This window comes from Mustelus asterias, chromosome 3 (genome assembly GCF_964213995.1).
Source record: "Mustelus asterias chromosome 3, sMusAst1.hap1.1, whole genome shotgun sequence".
NCBI classification, from domain to species: Eukaryota; Metazoa; Chordata; class Chondrichthyes; order Carcharhiniformes; family Triakidae; genus Mustelus; species Mustelus asterias.
The window spans coordinates 12,521,537-12,542,109 of record NC_135803.1 but is presented as its reverse complement, the minus strand read 5'-3'; the positions used below and the strand labels follow the sequence as shown (position 1 = coordinate 12,542,109).

Genomic DNA, 20,573 nt, shown 5'->3' with positions numbered 1-20,573 from the left:
GAGACAGAAGAAAAGTTCCAGTCAGAAGATGATGGAAGTTATAACCTGAGTTATCCAATCTGAATTCAAAGCTAAACAGGTAGAATCTCGCATTCGTACCCTCAATGTTTACACCAATGTAGTGAATTAATCTAGTTGACTGGCATTACTTTGCCTATTATTATTGTGTCAGCATGTCAGGGCCTCAGCGTCTAAGAAAAGCAACAGGTCAGGGTAGGGTTGGCAATCCTCCAGCGTTGGCTTGGAGCCTCCAGGAATTGCAGACTAATCTCCAGGACACTGCTGTGAGCAAAAGCTTTGGAGGAAAATGATCTGATTGGGTCGGGGGGAGTTTAATCGCTTTCCAATTGGGCTGATGTGGCGGTGAGCTAAAAGAATGGGCTTGTTGGACAACCAATAATTTTGTTTTTATTCATTTACGCGATGGGGGCATCGCTGGCTGGGCCCAGTATTTATTGCCCATCCCTAACCACCCTCCATTTCAGAGGGCATTTGAGAGTCAACCACATTGCTGTGACTCTGGAGTCATAGGTAAGCCAGACCAGGTAAGGGCGGCAGATTTCCTTCCCTAAAGGACATTAGTGAACCAGATAGGTTTCTATGACAAAATCGACAATGGTTTCATGGTCATCATTAGACTTTTAATTCCAGATTTTTAAAAATTGAATTCAAATATCACCAGCTGCCATGGTGGGATTTGAACCCAGGTCCCCAAATCTTGCCAGGGATCTCTGGGTTATTAATCGAGTGACAATGCCGGTACGTCACCGCCTCTTCTGTCAGGACCCTTTAGAGGTAGGAGGCCATACCATCAAATCGTTAGAAATAGGACTAACCAGAGTTCATAACTCCAGGATTGAATGGATGTGGAGATCGATGAATATTCTGATGATTGATTTGATTACCTTTGGTGATCTGTATTCTATGGGGCGGCACGGTGGCACAGTGGTTAGCACTGCTGCCTCACAGCACCAGCGACCCGGATTCGATTCCCGGCCTGGGTCACTGTGTGTGGAGTTTGCGCATTCTCCCCATGTCTGCGTGGGTTTCCTCCGGGCGCTCCGGTTTTCTCCCACAGTCCAAAGATTTGCGGGTTAGATGGATTGGCCATGACAAAATGCCCCTGAGTGTCAGGGAGACTAGGTAGGGTAAATACTTGGGGTTATGGGGATAGGGCCTAGGTGGGATTGCGGTCGGTGCAGACTCGATGGGCAGAATGGCCTCCTTCTGCACAGTAGGATTCTATGTATCTATGATTCTATATTATTTCTATGGATTGTTGCCCTGGGAAGCTGGAAATGGGCATTCTCACGAAGCCACTAATAGAGATTGATAGGACTGAGCGCCTTGCCAGGCTGCTTCAGGGGGCATTCAGGAGACATTCACCATGCTGGTGTGGAATTGGAATCACACGTCGGCTAAACTGAGTAGCGACCGCAGGTTTCCTTTCAGAACTGGCATCGCTTTTTTATATTCATTATGGGACATGAGTGTCACTGTCTGGCCAGCATGTATTGTCATGATGTGGAGATGCCGGCGTTGGACTGGGGTAAACACAGCATGTATTGCCCATCGCTAGTTGCCCATGGGCAACTCTGGAGCCACAGAAAGGCCAGACCAGTTATGAATGGCAGATTTCCTTCCCCAAAGGACATTAGTGAATCAGATGTCTTTTGCTGACAATCAACAATAGTTTCATGGTCATCAGTAGATTCTTAATTCCAAATTTTTTTATTGAATTCAAATTCCACCAGCTGCCGTGGCGAGATTTGAACCCGGAACCCTATTTTTATTTATTTCTTAGTGTCATGAGTAGGCTTACATTAACACTGCAATGAAGTTACTGTGAAAATTCCCCAGTCGCCACACTCTGGGAGAATTTAGCATGGCCAATGCACCTAACCAGTATGCCTTTCGGACTGTGGGAGGAAACCGGAGCACCCGGAGGAAACCCACGCAAACACGGGGAGAACATGCAGACTCCACACAGACAGTAACCCAAGTCAGGAATCGAACCCGGGTCCCTGGAGCTGTGAGACAGCAGTGCTAACGACTGTGCCACCGTGCCTCCCCGCGTCTAGAACATTCGCTAAGTTTCTGGATTGATAGTCTAGTGATGATACCACAAGGCCATCGCCTCCCCCCCTCAGTCAGCCATTGAACAGAATTTTAAAAACTGAATTTAAATACTTAATACCATGGTGGGATTGGAACTCTTATTTTATGAGACACGTAATCAATAGCATAAACATTGCATGACCATATTACAGACCTACTTAATTTAGGTATTGGGTTACGAGAATGCCAGATGAATTTGACTCCGGTCTACTCTCCCTCAACTAAAGCTGTTTATCAGCTCAGAACCGATGTGAGCCTAAAGAGAGTCCGTTTGTCAAAAAAGGAAATAAAAGGACTTTCATTTCTTTATAGCATCTTACATGCCTCAGAGGTTCTAAAACGCTTTATATATATATTTGAAATATATTTGAATGGTGGCCATTGCTGTGAGGCAGAAAACATGTCAGCCAATTTTTCAAATAGCAAGCTCACACAAACACCAAAAGAGGTAAAAGACCAAGATTAATTGTGAATGTTGTTAATTGACGGTTAAATCGTGGCCAAGGCAACTGGAGGAATTTTCTACACTTTGAAATAGGGTTTTTTGATTTGATTTATTATCGTCGCATGTATTTACAGTGAAAAGTATTGTTTCTTACGCGCTATACAGACCAAGCATACCGTTCATAGAGAAGGAAAGGAGAGAGCGCAGAATGTAGTGTCACAGTCATAGCTAGGATGTAGAGAAAGATCAACTTAATGCAAGGTAGGTCCATTCAAAAGTCTGACAGCAGCAGGGAAGAAGCTGCTCTTGAGTCGGTTAGTACGTGACCTCAGACATTTGCATCTTTTTCCCAATGCAAGAAGGTGGAAAAGAGAATGTCCAGGGTGCGTGGGGTCCTTGATTATGCTGGCTGCTTTTCTGAGGCAGTGGGAAATGTAGACGGTGTCAATGGATGGGAGGCTGGTTTGAGTGTTAGACTGGGCTTCGTTCACGACCCTTTGAAATTTCTTGCGGTCTTGGGCAGAGCAGGAGCCATACCAAGCTGTGATACAACAGAAAGAATGCTTTCTATGGTGCATCTGTAAAAGTTAGTGAGAGTTGCAGCTGACATGCCAAATTTCCTTAGTCTTCTGAGAAAGTAAAGGTGTTGGTGGGCTTTCTTAACTTTGCTTTGGTGTGGAGGAACCGGGACAGGTTGTTGTTGATCTGAACACCTAGAAACTTGAAGTCCTCAACCATTTTCACTTCATCCCCATTGATGTGGAAAGGGGCATGTTCTCCACTACGCTTCCTGAAGCCAATGACTATCTCCTTCATTTTGTTGATATTGAGGGAGAGATTATTTTCGCCGCACCTGTTCACCGGATTCTCTATCTCATTCCTGTACTCTGTCTCGTCATTGTTTGAGATCCAACCCACTACGGTGGTGTCATCAGCAAGCTTGAAAATCGAGTTGGAGGGGAATTTGGCCACAGTCATAGGTGTATAAGGAGTATAGCAGGGGGCTGAGGACACAGCATTGTGGGGCACCGGCTTTAATGTCCACCTAAGTGGGCAGACGGGGCCTCGATTTAATGTCTGATTAGAATGAGAGCATTGACCTCTTTACTTGACAGGATGGATCAGTGGTACAGGAAAACGTAGGCCAGAGTGAGACTGCAACTCAATATTTTCTACCCCTTTCCTTCCTGCACACATCCTGTTAACGTCTAACCATACCAGCAATGTCTAAGCCCTATCGCATTCTTGTTTGCAATAGGTAGCAACCACCTTTACTGTGGAAAACTAGCTGAAAGTCTCAATGCCCTTTGGACCAAGGAAACTCATCCATTAAGAGTTGCAATCCAGTTTCTATTTGCGTGCTCTGATTGCAAACGCAGATCAAGTGCCAAAAATAAACAGTGCAGCCCATAACCTCCACAATGTTGTGAATGGTGTTTGTCTCAAAAGTTTCTTTTGATATGACCGAAAGATTTGATGTTGCGGTCACTGTTTCAGTCCTGGCTCTTAGATATAAAGCTCATACAAAGCATCTCTCTCCACGGATGGGTGAGGCACCTGACTGGGATGTGGCGGGATTAAATCCTGAGTTAAACCTGAGCTTTTGTGTTGAGTTTTTCATCAGGCGAGGACATTAAGGATTACCTTAATTCAAGCTGAGTAGATGGAGTTCAGGTACAGTACAATCAGAATCTAATTAAAGGGATCCGATTGGTAGAGAATGCCACAGATTCACAACTCCCTGAGTGAAGAAGTTCTTCCTCATCTCAGTCCTGAATGGCTTACCCCTTATTCTTGCACTGTGACCACTAGTTCTGGACATTCCCAACATCAGGGACATTCTTCCCGCATCGAGCCTGTCCAGTCCCATCAGGATTCTATACATTTCTGTGATATCCCCTCTCATTCTTCTAAATTCCAGTGAGTACAGGCTGGTGATTCCTCACGCATGAGCAGAGGTGATTTAGACGGAGGGCCATCACAGCAGTGCAGATTGTGACCTTATCTGGGACTGCCACTTCTGCCTGATGTGTTTTCTTGGAGATTACAACATAATCTCTTACCTCCGAACTGCCCCACCCAGTCAGACAGCCTTAAGGCTCCAGCTGCAGTGTTTGCATAATAAAGAAATGAAAGTCTTCAAAGAAAGTGAAAAAAAAACACCCACAATCTATTTTTTAATGCCCCTATGATCTTCTCCTTGGATTGCTTGTAACAGTGCCCAGCAGATTAATCTTTAATTCCTGTTGACACAAGGACGATTAAACACTAATTGTTACCCAAGGTTACGTTTACCATTGCTGGAGTGTCAATGTTAAAGCCAGCCTTAATCGTACTTGGCATAGTGGTTAGCTGGGTTTGATTCCCGGCTTGGGTCACTGTCTGTGCAGAGTCTGCACATTCTCCACGTGTTTGCGTGGGTTTTCTCCGGGTGCTCCGGTTTCCTCCCGCACTCCAAAAATGTGCGGGTTGGGTTGATTAGACATGCTCACTTAACACTTAGTGTCCCGGGATCTGATAGGTTAGAGGAATTAGCAGGGTAACTAAGGGGGGATAGGGTCTGGGTGGGAATGTTGTCGGTGCAGACTCGATGAGCCGAATGGCCTCATTCTGCACTGTAGGCTTTCTATGTTTCTATGGCGGCACGGTAGCACAGTGATTAGCACTGCTGCTTCACAGCTCCAGGGTCCTGGGTTCAATTCCCGGCTCGGGTCACTGTCTGTGTGGAGTTTGCACATTCTCCTCGTGTCTGCGTGGGTTTCCTCCGGGTGCTCCGGTTTCCTCCCACAGTCCAAAGATGTGCGGGTTAGGTTGGTTGGCCAGGTTAAAAATTGCCCCTTAGAGTCCTGAGATGCATAGGTTAGTGGGATTAGCGGGTAAATATGTGGGGGTAGGGCCTGGGTGGGATTGTGGTCGGTGCAGACTCGATGGGCCGAATGGCATCCTTCTGCACTGTAGGGTTTCTATGATTTCTATGATGACCTGGGTTCAATTGCCAGCTTGTGTCACTGTCTGTGCAGAGTCTGCACGTTCTCCCCTTGTCTGCATGGGTTTCCTCCGGGTGCTCCGGTTTTCTCCCACAGTCTAGAAGGCGCACTGGTTAGTGCATTGGCTGTGCTAAATTCTCCCTCAGTGTGCCCAAACAGGCGCCGGAGTGTGGCGACTAGGGGATTTTCAGAGTAACTTCATTGCAGTGTTAATGTAAGCCTACTTGTGACACTAATAATTAAATAATCCATGGTTACTGAGGCCTAGGGTAAACCTTGCGCATAGCCCAGTAACTGATGAAGGGCAGGGTTTGAACTGCACACCTTTCTGTTCTGTACAGCTGAGTAGCTGATCTTGCTTCACTGAACCACAAGAATAACTTGGAGAGAAATTCTAAATGATGTTGGTCCTCAACTTACTCTTTGGAAGTGGCACTTGAAATGAAAGTTATCTGTAAATTGAGCATGGAAAGTTTCTCAAATGTTTCTGTAAAAGAAAAATGACTGAGTTCACACTGCAGAACCTCCTTGTGTCACAGAAATTATCTTGCACCAAATGTACAGGATTTGGAAAGAAGAACCACAATAACATAGCTCCTTTAATGCATTAAATGTCCCAGAGTTCATAGAACCACTACAGTGCAGAAGGAGGCCATTCTGCCCATCGAGCTGATCCCACCCAGGTTCTATCCCCATAACCTCATGTATTTACCCTGCTAATCCCCCTGACACTAAGGGTCAATTTAGCATGGCCAGTGCACCTAACCTACACATCTTTGGACTGTGGGAGGAAACCGGAGGAGTGCAGACACGGGGAGAACGTGCAAATTTCACACAGACAGTGACCCAAGCCAGAATTGAACCCGGGTCCCTGGTGCTGTGAAGCTGCAGTGCTAATCACTTTGCCACTGTTCTTCATAGGAGCATTGCAAGGCCTCTACAAGTACCAAGACAATGACTAAATGTTTGTTGAAAAGGTAGGCCTGATGTGGAGAGGGAGGGTTAGTGGAGGGGGGAAGAGATTTAGGGAGAACATTTCAGAGCGTACGTCCTATATGGCAGAAGATGCTGGTGCTGTAAAACTTTATGGTGTGATTCTGTGGCCTCGCTCCACCCGAGACCAGAAAAGCCCGCCTGAGGTCAACGGACCTTCCCATTGTCCGCTCTTCATCCGCTCCGATTCCCGTAGCAGGCGGGGTGGCAGAATTCCGGTGTTTGACTCCATGGGTAGAATTTCCCGTGCAACTTGCCATGGCGGAGGTAGCTTCCCATTGGCTGGCAGCGGGATCTTCTGGTCCTGCCACTGTCAATGGGTTTTCCCGTTGAATGTACCTCTCACTATCGTGCAACCTGTGGGTGAGAATGAACTTTGGCAGGACCTGAAGATCCCGCCAGCGTGAACAGCCGGAAAGTTCCGGCCACCAATGATGGAAGGAAGTGGAAAAGACAGACTTGGAGGAAAGCGGGAATCTCAAAGCAGGGTAGGGAGCCACAACAGCGATTGAGGGATTTGAGCACAAAGATGAGAATTTTCAAATGAACGCATTACATAAAGCATGGTTCTCGCGAGCTGGTCACCTCCTCGACTGCAGATGATTCCCCATTTGACTGGAACTGCTTGGATCCCGGGAAGTTGCCCAGTTTACTCAAGGTTATAGGTTGCGAGTTAGTATTCTGTTTGAATAGAGGCCACTGCTCTGGGAGAAACACAAAAAGATTGTTTTCCATCAGATGGATTGTTGAACAAATTTGCCGGCTTCATCAATCACTTCCTGCCTCTGGTAATGAGTTGCAAACGGACAATCCTTCAAGAGTAGCAGGTGTAACAGTTTAGAGGGCACAGACAGGGTAACCACAGTTGCTGCAATTAATAGCGAGGATCCTGTATGAACAGCAGAGTAGAAAATTTCAAACATTGTGCTACGATTCACTGGGAAAGATTACGACCTAAACCTATGCCTCAGTGATCACAGAATTATAAAACATACACAGCACAGAAAAAGGCCATTTGGCCCATCACACCTGTGCTGGCCGGAAAACGAGCCACCTAGCCTCATCCCACTTTCCAGCAGGTTACAGCACTGGAGGTGCAGATCCAAACACCTTTTGATTTGATTTGATTTATTATTGTCACATGTATTAGTGTTGCAGTGAAAAGTATTGTTTCTTGTGCGGTATACAGACAATGCATACCGTTCATAGAGAAGGAAAGGAGAGTATGCAGAATGCAATGTTACAGTCATAGCTAGGGTGTAGAGAAAGATTACTTTAATTTGAGGTAAGTCCATTCAAAAGTCTGATGGCAGCGGGGAAGAAGCTGTTTTTGAGTCAGTTGGTACGTGACCTCAGACTTTTGTATCTTTTTCCCAATGCAGGAAGGTGAAAGAGAGAATGTCCAGGGTGCGTGGGGTCCTTAATTATGCTGGCTGCTTTGCCGAGGCAGCGGGAAGTGTCGGCAGAGTCAATGGATGGGAGGCTGGTTTGCGTGATGGATTGGGCTACATTCACCAACTTTTTGTAGTTTCTCGCTGTCTTGGGCAGAGCAGGAGCCATACCAAGCTGTGATACAACCAGAGAGAATGCTTTCTATGGTGCAACTATAAAAGTTGCTGAGAGTCGTAGCTGACATGCCAAATTTATTTAGCCTCCTGAGAAAATAGAGGCATTAGTGGGCTTTCTTAACTATAGTGTCGCCATGGAGCGGGGGGGGGGGGACCAGAGCAGGTTGTTGGTGATCTGGGCACCTAAAAACTTGAAGCTCTCGATCATTTCCACTTCATCCCCGTTGATGTAGACAGGGGCACGCCCTCCACTACGTTTCCTGAACTAACCGTGGGTGGTCACCTTCAACAGGGCCGGAAGATCCCTCCTTTTGTTGTATTGCAGGAAACGCAGCAGCCAATTTGCAAACAGCAAGCTTCCACTCAGAGCAAAGTGTGGGCCACCTCTTGTTTAATGATGCTGGTCGAGGGGTAATTACAGACCAGGACACCAGCCCGTCTTCATAATAGTGCCATAAGATGTTTTCCATTCACTGTCGGAGGGCAGGCAAGACCTTGGTTTAATATCCTACCTGACCTCCAACAGTGTACCTCTCCGTCAGTACTGCGCAGGACTGTCCGTCTGGGTTATACCCCAAGTTTCCGGAGTGGGATTTGAACCCACAACTTCCTGAATGCTATCCCACTGAGCAATAGCTGACCCACTCATACCCATTACGAGTGACACCCCATGGTCTGAGTAGTGGAGTAAGGACAGAGGGGGGGGGGGGGGGTGGCATGCTCACTACCATTTTATTCCCCTCCAGCTTTCTCCTCTCCTCCCTGACAGATAATTTATGGGGAAACAAGGTTCCAGATACGCTGAACCATCTTTTGATATCTCGCTCGAACGACTATTTTGAACCTGAAGTGCAAATGAAGCTGACAACTTGCCCTTCTGACTGAGCTGACTGCCCTCACACTTAGCAACACAGAAACTGCTAGACAAAATAAATATCCATTGGGTTTGTCTTACCTACCTTAAGATACCATCCTGAGTAAACCTAACAACCAACCTCTATCAATCAATCTACAGCACACCCTTGCTGTTGGAAAGATGTTATTAAACTGGAGAGAGTGCAGAAGACATTTACAAGGATATTGCCAGGACTCAAGGAATTGAGAGAAATTGGACAGGCTAGGACTTTTTTCTTTGGAGCGTAGGAGACTGAGGGGTGATCTTATACAAGTGTATAAGATCATGAGAGGCATGGATAGGGTGAATGCACTCAGTCTTTTTCCCAGGGTTGGGGAATCGAGAACAAGAGGGCATAGCTTTAAGTTAAGAGGGGAAAGAATTAATGGGAACCTGAGGAGTAACTTTATTACACAAGAGAGTGGTACATATGTGGAATGAGCTGCCGGAGGAAGTGGTTGAGGCAGGGACATTGACAACATTTAAAAGGCATTTTGACAGATACATGGATAGGAAAGGTTTCGAGGGCTAAATGCAGACCAATGGGGTTAGCTTAGATGGGCTTTTTGATCGGCATGGACCAGTTTGGGCCGAAGGGCCTGTCTCCGTGCCATAGATTCTATGATTCTATGATTCTATGGCCTGGTCAAGAAAACCCGATTGGAGGAGAGCTTTGGGAATTATCAGTCACCTATTGTCTCCCAAACAATCTAGACTCACGAGTCAAATGACTTCGATACTTTTTAATGCTCAGTTTCTAGAAATGCTCTAGTAAATGGCTGTCACCGAAATGATGGGCCAAGTGGCCTCCGTAAGATTCTATGAGAAGTAATCAGATAGTAAACAGGAGCAGGAACACTTGTGGGTATTTTTATCTCTTCCTCGCACACTGACTAATGCTCATTGGAATGTTCTTACAGAAACTCAGGCTGTGAACTATTGACTCAGCACAAATGGAGACCCCATCTGATCTCCAATGCTGACTTTAAAACGAGGCAGAAGGCAGTGTACCAACTCAGTCATCGGGTAACTCAATCATCCGACATCAAGCTATTTAGAAAGGCTTTAGGCTGCTGTAAACATGCCCCTCGCATTGTCCTTTTTTGATATGCATTCTGGGGGGATCTGCGCGTTGCTGGCTAGGCTGACGTTTATTGTCCTTCCCCTGGTGTCCTTGAGTAGGTGGTGGCGAGCCTCCTTCTCGAAGCACTGCAGTCTGAAGGTAGCCCCCAAAGCACTGTTAGGTGGGGAGCTCCGCGATGCAAGGATGATGGTGGTTGCACATCCAGGTTAGGATGATGTGACCTGGAGGAAAACTCAGAGGTGGTCATGTTCCATGAGCATAGCACCTCGACCGAGGCAATTACCTGCTTGCAGAGTTTACAATCGAGTGAAGAACATCCATTGATCCAGACTCTGAAAATGAGATAATTCCAGGCAGTTGAGAGTGAGAAAATAAGCTTAAATCCAAGCAACAGACTCCAATTGTTTATGAATATTATCTGAAGCCGAATATAAAATCAGCCACTCCTAACCATCCATTTTTTTAAGAATTAAAGATGCTGTGAACTCAATAAAACAGAGAAAAAAGCTACCTTCAAGCCCCAAGGGATATTGGGGAAATTGGAATTAAAATATGAGATTAGCCATGATCTTTATCATTTGGCAGAACGGGCTCGAGGGGCCGTATGTTCTGCTGCTGCCCCTATTTCGAATGTTTTTCTGTATGTTCTTAATCTTAAAACTGGAGCTCATTTAACACTGATCACAGGCAGACTAGATTTTCCGATATCAACATTGGACAAGGAAAGGATTGTGTCATCTAAAAGGGGGAAATTGTTTGGTTGTAGTGAGCACAGTGACAAACAGATAGGAGACTATTCATTTTGATTTTCTTTCTTAATTTTATTTGGCATGTTAAAAGGAGCCACAGATGCCCTAATGTGCAATTTGCCCAGCCAGTTCTTCTGCTAAAGCTGTGTATGTTGCTATTTTACAACTGGGAAGTGATTGTGTGCACGGGGAATGCGTCTTAGGGTTAGGTTTTTTTGGGGTCGGACAGAGAGAGGACATGTCCTCTTTCCTTCGTGCTCTGCCACTTGTCGTTCGTCTCACGTCCAACCCATTGTTGCCCCTTGTGATGCCTTGTCCTTATATTGTGGCTCGCTGTCTTCTTGTCCGCCTGGAGTTTTTGTTTTTACTTATGTTGCTCTTTCTTTGTGTGGAGTGGTGGGCAGGAGGTGTATTTGTGTGGTGAGGGGAAAAAAAGAAAAGGGGGGTTCTTTCGTTCATGGGGTTTGTGGGGGAGGGGAAGGAGATACTTGAGGAGGTAAAGAAGGAGCCTGAGGAGGGGGGCTTGTGCACTGCATTGGGTAGAATCCCGAAATATTCTGTCAATGCCCTTGAGCGACAGTGGTTAATAAGTGAGATGTCCAGGCCCCTTGGGGGACCGGGGGTGGGCGGTTGGGGTTTGCTATTTAGATTCAATACAGGTTCCTGGGGCTAAAGGGAGCAAGTGATATGAGGGCAAGGGGGGGTGGTGGGAATCAGGATATAGAATCTGATGAACCATGGTCATAATGAATGGCAGAGCAGGCTTGAAGGGCCGAATGGCCCACTCCTGTTTCTTGTTTCTATGTTTCTATGTTTTGATGTAATTAAGCTTCAGGCATTTGAAGTCATACTCTGGGCTGGTGGCAGAAAAACATTTAACGCTCTGAAATTCCTTCATTGGCCATCTTAATAAATGCATTAATCTATTTGGGAACAAGATGATGGCATTTGATTTAGTTAGCGGTTTATCTGCGCCTCAACTCTGTTTTTCCTTCATATTCCTTGACTGTCTTACCTAAAATGCCTTTATTAATTTCAACCTTCATAAATCCGATTTTTCCAGCATCCTTCTCGGGAGAATCCCGAGTATCTCTAGGTTTAAGGCTGTGCATGAAAAACGGGGTGGCGAATTCCAGAAACGCATCCTGTCCGCCATTTTGAGACTCGTTTCAACTTGGTGAAAATTCAGCCCCATAAATATCGAAAAATGTCATGAATAAATCCAATCGGAAATTCAGGAGAAATGTCTTTATCCAAGAGGGTAGTGAGAATCTGGAACTCGCTACCACAGGTACTGGTTGAGCGAATAGAACAGATTCATTTGAGGGGAGGCTCGATAGACACATGAGGGAGAAATGAGTAGAATGTCATGACGAAAGGGTGAGAGGAAGGTGTGTGGAAGGAAACTGATGAGGGACAGAAATGGCAGGATACACCAGTTGGACCGAATGGCCTGTTTCTGTGCCATAGGCTCAATGTAGACAGTGTTAGCTCATAGCCTCAGGAAATGAGAATAAAGTAAAGATTGCCTTTGTCCCAGGACAGGGATTAATCTCAGCTCTCACAGTGTCCCCCATGATGGAGAAGAATGTTGAAGCTTTATTGCCACATGAGCAAAGACCGCCTTGGGTGGGGAAGGTGCGTGTGTGTGTGTGCGTGTGTGTGTGTCTGTGTGTGTGTGTGTCCATGTGTGCATGTGTGTGCGTGTGTGTGTGTCTGTGTGTGTGTGTCCGTGTGTGCATGTGTGTGTGTGTGCGTGTGTGTGTATGTGTGTATGTAGCATGGGGAAGGAGGCAGATCCAATGTTCATGAAGCAACGTTGTAATGTGATTCAGATCTTGTTACGAGATGATGGGAGGAAGGTTCTGGGGGTGGTAGTGCGGGGGGAGTGGGCGGTGGAGGGGGACGGGTTAGAATTAGTGTCACATTTGTCACCACAAACAGGGATATTTAATCATAATCTTCATTCAAGCTTTGGAGAAATGCAACGCAGGGCCAGGTCTGACAGCAGAGAACAAGCACACAAAATGAAACAATAGAAGATTATATTTCAACTCCAGCCCACATCTATTTGTTTTTCCGCGGTGAGCACTAGCTGACTCTCCGCTGTAGCGGAGGAAGGAGGCAGGACAAGAGAGTGGGCATCTGAGACCAACTCTTCCATCTATTCCCTTTTACCAATCACCTTCAGAGTTGGACAAAGGAAGGAAAAGTTTAACCTAGCTCACTGAGAAGGATTCCGTGTGGGGTCAGATAGAGGTTTCCTACTCTTTACTATGTTCAAGGGTTAAGACAGACTTGCACGAGTGTATTTCCTGCCGTCTCCAAACTTGCTTTGCAGCCAATCAGGTATTTTTTAACATTATTGTCACTCCTGTGGTGTGGAAACCGTGGCAGCCATTTTGACACACGGCAAACTCCCACAAACGGCAACGTGATCACTGTAAAGTAATCTTTTTCTTAAATGTTGCTGATTGGGGAGTAAAGATTGGCCGTTTTTCCCCTGACTTCTGTGAAATGGCACCATGAAATCTTTCACTTTCACCTGAGGGAGCAGTTTAGTATCTCATCTGAAAGATGACATCTCAGACAGCGTAGCACTCCGTCACCATCACACTGGAGTTTCAATTGAGAGCGAGATTGGAAGGGACTATAAAAGCAGCGTTGCGGCCAATCCTGCCTGTTGTCTGTTGGGTGGATGTGGTCAGAACTGCACCTGAAATTTAACTTTTGCCATGTTCCATTTGTGGTTTAAAGTGGTTTCATTATCTGTTGAATTTTGCCGATTGTATAATTCAAATTATACTTCAAATAGTTCTTTGTGTCTCAGTTTGTGTGTGTGTGTCTTTAACTGTCATGGACTGTTTCTATTGGTCTTTTTTATAATTGGGGAGTGTTGTCAAACAGAGAGACTAGGGGTGCTGGTGCATAGTTCATTGAAAGTGGCCTCACAGGTAGACAAGGTGGTGAAGAAGGAGTTTGGCAAACTTGCCTTCATCGGTCAGAGCATTGAGTACAGGAGTTGGGACGTTATGTTACAACTGTACAGGACATTGGTAAGGCCACATTTGGAGTACTGCATACAGTTCTGGTTACCCTACTATAGGAAGGATGTTGTTAAAATGGAAAGGATGCAAAAAAAATTTACAAGGATGTTACCAGGATTGGAAGGTTTGAATTATGAGAATTGGATAGGTTGGGACTTTTTCCCCTGGAGTGTTGGAGGATGAGTGGTTCCTAAAATCATGAGGTGCATAGATAAGGTGCTATAATAGCCAAGGTCTTGAGGGCATAGGTTTCAGGTGAGAGGGGAAAGATTTAAAAGGGACCTGAGGGGCAACCTTTTCACACAGAGGATGGTGCGTATATAGATTGAGCAGCCAAAGGAGGTGGTAGAGGCGGGTACAATTACAACATTTAGAAGACATTTGGACAGGTACATGGTTAGGAAAGGTTTAGAGGGATATGGGTCAAACGCAGGCAAATGACACTAGTTCAGTTTAGGAAACTTGGTCGGTAAGGATGGGTTGGGCCGAAGGGCCTGTTTCCATGCTGTATATCTCTATGACTCTATCTCCTAGTGATTAAATAGAGACAGAAAATGCTGGAAAAACTCAAGAGTTGAGGAAGAGTCACACAGACTCAAAACGTTAACTCTGTTTCTCTCTCCACAGGTACGGCCAGACCTGCTGAGTGTTTCCAGCACTCTCTGTTTTTATTGCAGATTTGCAGCATCCAAAGTATTTTGCTTTTCTCATCCCAGTGAGTAATTCTATTTTCTGTCAACTGTGGCAGACTTATAGATTGAGATTTAACAGGAGCAGGAGAAAAGAGGCTCCTTTCGCAGTTGAGGCCCTGTCGAGAGAGAGAGGCCTGAGACCCTGAATTGATTTACCCGAGCCACTGATTTCTTTTCATGCTTATGCAGCAGAGGGTGTAGGAGGCAGTAGGCCTGATAACAGATGGTGGGCCCATGGACACATGGGCTGGAATTCTCCGATCTCGTGCGCCCTGCTGCCACCGCCAATGAGGACGGAGAATTTGGCGCTCAGCCAAATCTCCATTCACTGCAGCGGGACCGGAAAATCCCAGCCGCGGGTGATGTCTGAGAATCCCGGCCATGGTTTCTCATCACCAGCCTAAATAAGGTTGCCAACTCTGTAAGGGCATACTCCTGAAGGTGCGGTCATGCCCTCTCCTTCCTTCAACACCCAGCCCTCATGCTCCTGTGATGACAGAGTAGTAATGTCACTGGACTCGTATTCCAGAGGCCCAGGATAATAGAGGCATGTGTTCGAATCCCACCATGACAGCTGATGGAATTTAAATGCAATTAATTAATTGACCTGGAGTTGAAAATGTGTCTATTTGGATATAACCTATCTAGGTGAGCATGAAACTATCATCAATTATTGTAAAGGCCTATTTGGTTCATTGATATCCTTTAGGGAAGGAAATCTGCCATCCTCACCCAACCTGGCTTACAGCAATGCGCTTGATTCTTAGCAATCCCCTATAATGGCTGAGCAAGCAATTAGGAATGGGCTATGATTTCTTTTATTCATTTGTGGGCCATGGGTGTCGCTGGCTGGCCAGCATCTATTGCCCATCGCTAGTTGCTCTTGAGAAGGTGATGGTGAGCTGCCCTCTTGAATCGCTGCAGTCCATGTGCTGTGGGTTGACATTAAGGAGGTAATCCCAGGATTTTGGCCCAGCGACTGCGAAGGAACGGCCGATATATTTCCAAGTCAGGATGGTGAGTGGCTTGGAGGGGAACTTGCAGGTGGTGGTGTTCTCATTTATCTGCTGCCCATGTCCTTCTAGATGGAAGTGATTGTGGGTTTGGAAGGTGCTGTCTAAGGATCTTTGGTGAATTGCTGCAGTGCATCTTGTAGATGGTACACACTGCTGCTACTGAGCATCGGTGGTGGGGGGACTGAATGTTTGTAGATGTGGTGCTAATCAAGCGGGCTGCTTTGTTCTGGATGGTGTCATGTTTCTTGAGTGTTGTTGGAGCTGAACCCATCAAGGCAAGTGGGGAGTATTCCATCACACTCCTGACTTGTGCCTTGTGGATGTTGGACAGGCTCTGGGGAGTCAGGAGGTGAGTTACTCGCTGCAGTATTCCTAGCCTCTGACCAGATGGGTTTTTTCCGACAATTAGCAATGGTTTCATGGTCATCAGTAGGTTCTGAATTCCAGGTATTTTTTATTGAATTCACATTCCACCACCTGCCGTGGCGAGATTCGAACCTGGTTCCCCAGAACATTAGCTGAATTTTTGGGTTAATAGTCTGGCAATTATTCTCCTAAACCATCACCTCCTCAATGCTGGCTTTACCAATGATGAATGAAAAACAAAATGGCCAATCTATATCACCATCCTCTAGGCACCCCGTCTCCCTCTCAGCCCTGGCCTATTGGAAAGCAAGTTGACACTTCATTGGCAGGTAGTTTGGGATGAGTGTGTGAGTGTGGGGAAGGTGTGGGTATGAGGCATCAATAGGCGTCCCCTTATCTGGAGAGATATTGAATGGACTAATCATTCTAATGATGTCATCTTCCCCCCTCTATGTTGAGATGTTCAATGGACATGGACAAGTTGGGCTGAAGAGCCTGTTTCCATGCTGTAAACTCTATGACTCTTTCTTAGCCCCAGAAAGCAGCACCGCCTATCTCTTGGAAATAGCAAATGCAGACCGAAACTCAGCAATAAATCCAGAATTTTTAAAAAAAGCATTGCTTATTGCAGCAATTGAAAGATTCAGAATGATTTTATATCCATTCTAATTGCTGCAATAATCTTGCAACATTACTTTACCGATCCCCAGATAAGTACCACCTTGTAATGATTTCAATCTATTACTCGCCACATGAGAGCGTTGATGTTGTTCATCAGTCAGGATGTGCATGTTTTTATTTCAATCCATTTCTGGGGTGTAATTGGAGTCTGGCTGTGTATGATGTTTACAAATGTTTCGTGCCTATGATGCCCTCTCCCAGGGCAATAATGAGCTACGCAGAGAGGTCTGAGGATCCAATCATCTGGACAAGGGAGGGAGGGCAAATCAGCAAGTGTTAGTCCCATTCCTGATTGCTGTCCAGTGGACCCGCTTGCTGGAATTTTACCGCCTCGTGCGTTCCAGAATCAGGGCGGGCGGGGCTCACAGAATGGCATTCTCCACTGGCCTCAGGTGGCATCTTACGAGCCTCGGGCAGGCAAGGCGGTAAAATTCCGGCAACTATGCTTGGTGGTGGTGCGTGTGTGTGTGCGCATGCGTGTGTGGGCATGACATACAACCCCTCTCTTGCCCAATGCCCCCCCCCCCCCCCCGCACTGCCATTCTCACCGTAACGTGTCCCCCACCCCTTGGTTAAATTGTTCAATGAATGTCACTGACTAGTTTTGCATGCGTCAGACAAGCAACTTGCAGCAAAGCCACTCATTGGCTACCAAGTGCCCATAAAACCTATCAATGGCATTGGATAACACGTAGAGGAGAGGTGGAGGGGAGGGGCGTGAATGGAACTGAGGGAATTCAAAAACAGCAGTAATGAGGCAGCACGGTGGCACAGTGGTTAGCACTGCTGCCTCACAGCACCAAGGACTCGGGTTCAATTCCTGGCTCGGGTCACTGTCTGTGCGGAGTCTGCACGTTCTCCCCCTGTCTGCATGGGTTTCTTCCAGGTGCTCCGGTTTCCTCTCACGGTCCCAAAGACGTGCTGGTTAGGTCCATTGGCCGTGTTAAATTCTCCCTCAGTTTACCCGAACAGGCGCCAGAGTGTGGCGACTCGGGGATTTTCACAGTAACTTCATTGCAGTGTTAATGTAAGCCTACTTGGAACATTAATAGATAAACTTTTAAAAAATGAAGGCAAGATATTATAGAGGGGCTGGGGAAGAATTGTATCTTGTTGCGATATGAACATGCACAATTATTCTCACTCCCTCGGTGGGCAACCCCAACTGTTGAGAGTTGTTTCATTCTTTCATGACATGTGGGCATTGCTGGCAAGGGCACTTGGCATTTGTTGCCCATCTCTAATTGTCCTTACATCTGAGTGGCTTAATACTGCTTTTAAATTCATTATTTTATTCATTCATGGGACATGGGCGTCGCTGGCTGGCCAGCATTTATTGCCCATCCCTAGTTGCCCTTGAACTGAGTGTGTTTGCTCGGCCATTTCAGAGGATAGTTGAGAGTCAACCACATTGCTGTGGCTCTGGGGTCATATGTGCAGCACGATAGCACAGTGGTTAGCACTGCTGCTTCACAGCTCCAGGGTCCTGGGTTCGATTCCCGGCTCGGGTCACTGTCTGTGTGGAGTTTGCACATTCTCCTCGTGTCTGCGTGGGTTTCCTCCGGGTGCTCCGGTTTCCTCCCACAGTCCAAAGATGTGTGGGTTAGGTTGATTGGCCAGGTTACAAATTGTCCCTGAGATGCGTAGTTAGAGGGATTAGCGGGTAAATATGTGGGGGTAGGGCCTGGGTGGGATTGTGGTCGGTGCAGACTTGATGGGCCGAATGGCCTCCTTCTGCACTGTAGGGTTTCTTCTATGATATGTAGGCCAGACCAGGGAAGGACGGCAGATTTCCTTCCCTAAAGAACATTAGTGAACCAGGTGGGTTTTTCCAACAATCAACAACGGTTTCATGGTCATCAGTAGATTCTTAATTCCAGATTTTTTTTATTGAATTCAAATTCCAACACCTGCCGCGCGCGGCACGATTTGAACCCAGGTCCTCAGAACATTTGCTGAGTTTTTGGATTAATAGCCTAATGATAATAACACTGGGCCATTTCAGAGAACATTTAAGAGTCAACCAGGCCAGGTATGGGTGGCAGATTTCCTTCCCTAAAGGGCATTAATGAATGATGATAATTCTCATGAGCACCATTATTGAAATGAGCTTTCCATTCCAGGCATATTAATTGATTGTAAATTCCACCAGTGGGATTTGAACCTGTGGGTGCCCAGAGCATTAGCTCTTGGTTACCGGTGCAGTAACAGTACCAGTTGGCCGGGGTTACTGGATTAACTCAAGGGGAAGGGGGAAAGGAGGAAGGGTTCGCAGTGTAGATTCCTGGCAGGCTAGGTTGTTCAATAGGTGCATTGTGAATGACACGTGGATGGATCTAATCTCTTGTGTGGCTTCCACTGATGGCACCACTTAGAGAGCCAGAGGGCGTGGTGCTGGGGGAGCGAGGATTGGGGCCAGTAAGGCGTTTGAAAAATACACAGGCTGGCTAAAATCAAATTGCCTTACTGAATATTTAATGCAACGGTAATGGAATCGCATTTTACATTGGCAGAACCTGCTCAGACTGCACTGTGATTACTCTGCTCCCCATTTAACATGGATCTCGACCGTGGAATAGAGAAAGGTCACCATAAAGACAGCTCTTGTTAAATATTTGACTCGACTGTGATATACTGATGAAATAGTTTTATAACCGTCACAGAGCTGTGATGGGCATTGGCACCTCATTTGGTTTCGAGGAATGGGGGTGATGTGGGCTGTGGGTGAGACTGGGGAAAGGGAGAAGGGAACGGACCATCCACAGACATCCCCCTTCTTCTCTCTCTCTCCTGCTTGTTCCTGACACCAAAAACAGCACTGAGCCTATCCCTCGGAGACCGCGGGATTAGGCTTGACTCTTGTGCGTTTGCTTGTGCGCGCAGGAGTGCGTTTTGTGTGAGTGCACGCGTGTTTATGAGCGTGTAAGTGTGTGTGAGCATGCCTGTGCACATGCCTGTATGTGTAAGCAATGAACATGCACTATGTGGCTATGTGTGCATGCATAACTGCACGAGCATATACACGTGTTTGTATGTGCGATTGCATGTGTGCAAATGTGCATGAGTGTGCCCCAGTGGCTGTACCTGTGTGAGTGTGTCTGCGTGAGTGTGTCTGCGTGAGTGTGCCCATTTAAGGGTGCCCATGAGTGTGTTTCTGTGTGTGCCTACATGAGTGTGCCCCTGTGAGTGTGCCCCAGCGAATGTACTCCTGCGAGTGTGCCCCTATGACTGTGCCCAAGTGAATGTGCCCATGTGAGTGTGCCTGTGTGAGTGTGCCTGTGTGAGTGTGCCTGTGTGAGTGTGCCTGTGTGAGTGTGGCTGTGTGAATGTGCCTGTGTGAGTGTGCCTGTGTGAGTGTGCCTGTGTGAGTGTGCCTGTGTGAATGTGCCTGTGTGAGTGTGCCTGTGTGAGTGTGCCTGTGTGAATGTGCCTGTGTGAGTGTGCCTGTGTGAGTGTGCCTGTGTTAGTGTGCCCGTGTGTGTGTGCCCATGTGAGTGTGCCTGTGTTAGTGTGCCTGTGTGTGTGTGGCTGTGTGAGTGTGCCTGTGTGAGTGTGCCTGTGTGAGTGTGCCTGTGTGAATGTGCCTGTGTGAGTGTGCCTGTGTGAGTGTGCCTGTGTTAGTGTGCCCGTGTGTGTGTGCCCATGTGAGTGTGCCTGTGTGTGTGTGCCTGTGAGTGTGTGCCTGTGTGAGTGTGCCTGTGTGCCTGTGTGTGTGTGCCCCTGTGTGTGTGCCCATGTGAGTGTGCCTGTGTGAGTGTGTCTGTGTGTGTGTCTGTGTGTGTGTCTGTGAGTGTGCCTGTGTGTGTGCTCATGTGAGTGTGCCCATGTGAGTGTGCCTGTGTGAGTGTGCCTGTGTGAGTGTGCCTGTGTGTGTGCCCATGTGAGTGTGCCTGTGTGAGTGTGTCTGTGTGTGTGTCTGTGTGTGTGTCTGT

At 46.8% G+C, this 20,573-nt stretch overlaps 1 protein-coding gene across 41 annotated transcripts in view; it reads left to right on the top strand.

The window, feature by feature from the left end:
- The window catches only part of LOC144486874 (muscleblind-like protein 1), a 337,261-nt gene that overhangs the window by 145,437 nt on the left and 171,251 nt on the right, over positions 1-20,573 (top strand). For 3 of the 41 annotated variants that reach the window (XM_078204914.1, XM_078204934.1, XM_078204922.1), the window contains exon 2: positions 14,514-14,601. The exons of the other annotated variants lie outside the window; for them this stretch is intronic. The gene's annotated coding sequence lies outside the window, so the exon portion shown is untranslated. The remainder of the gene's footprint in view (positions 1-14,513; positions 14,602-20,573) is intronic. 41 annotated transcript variants of the gene reach the window in all.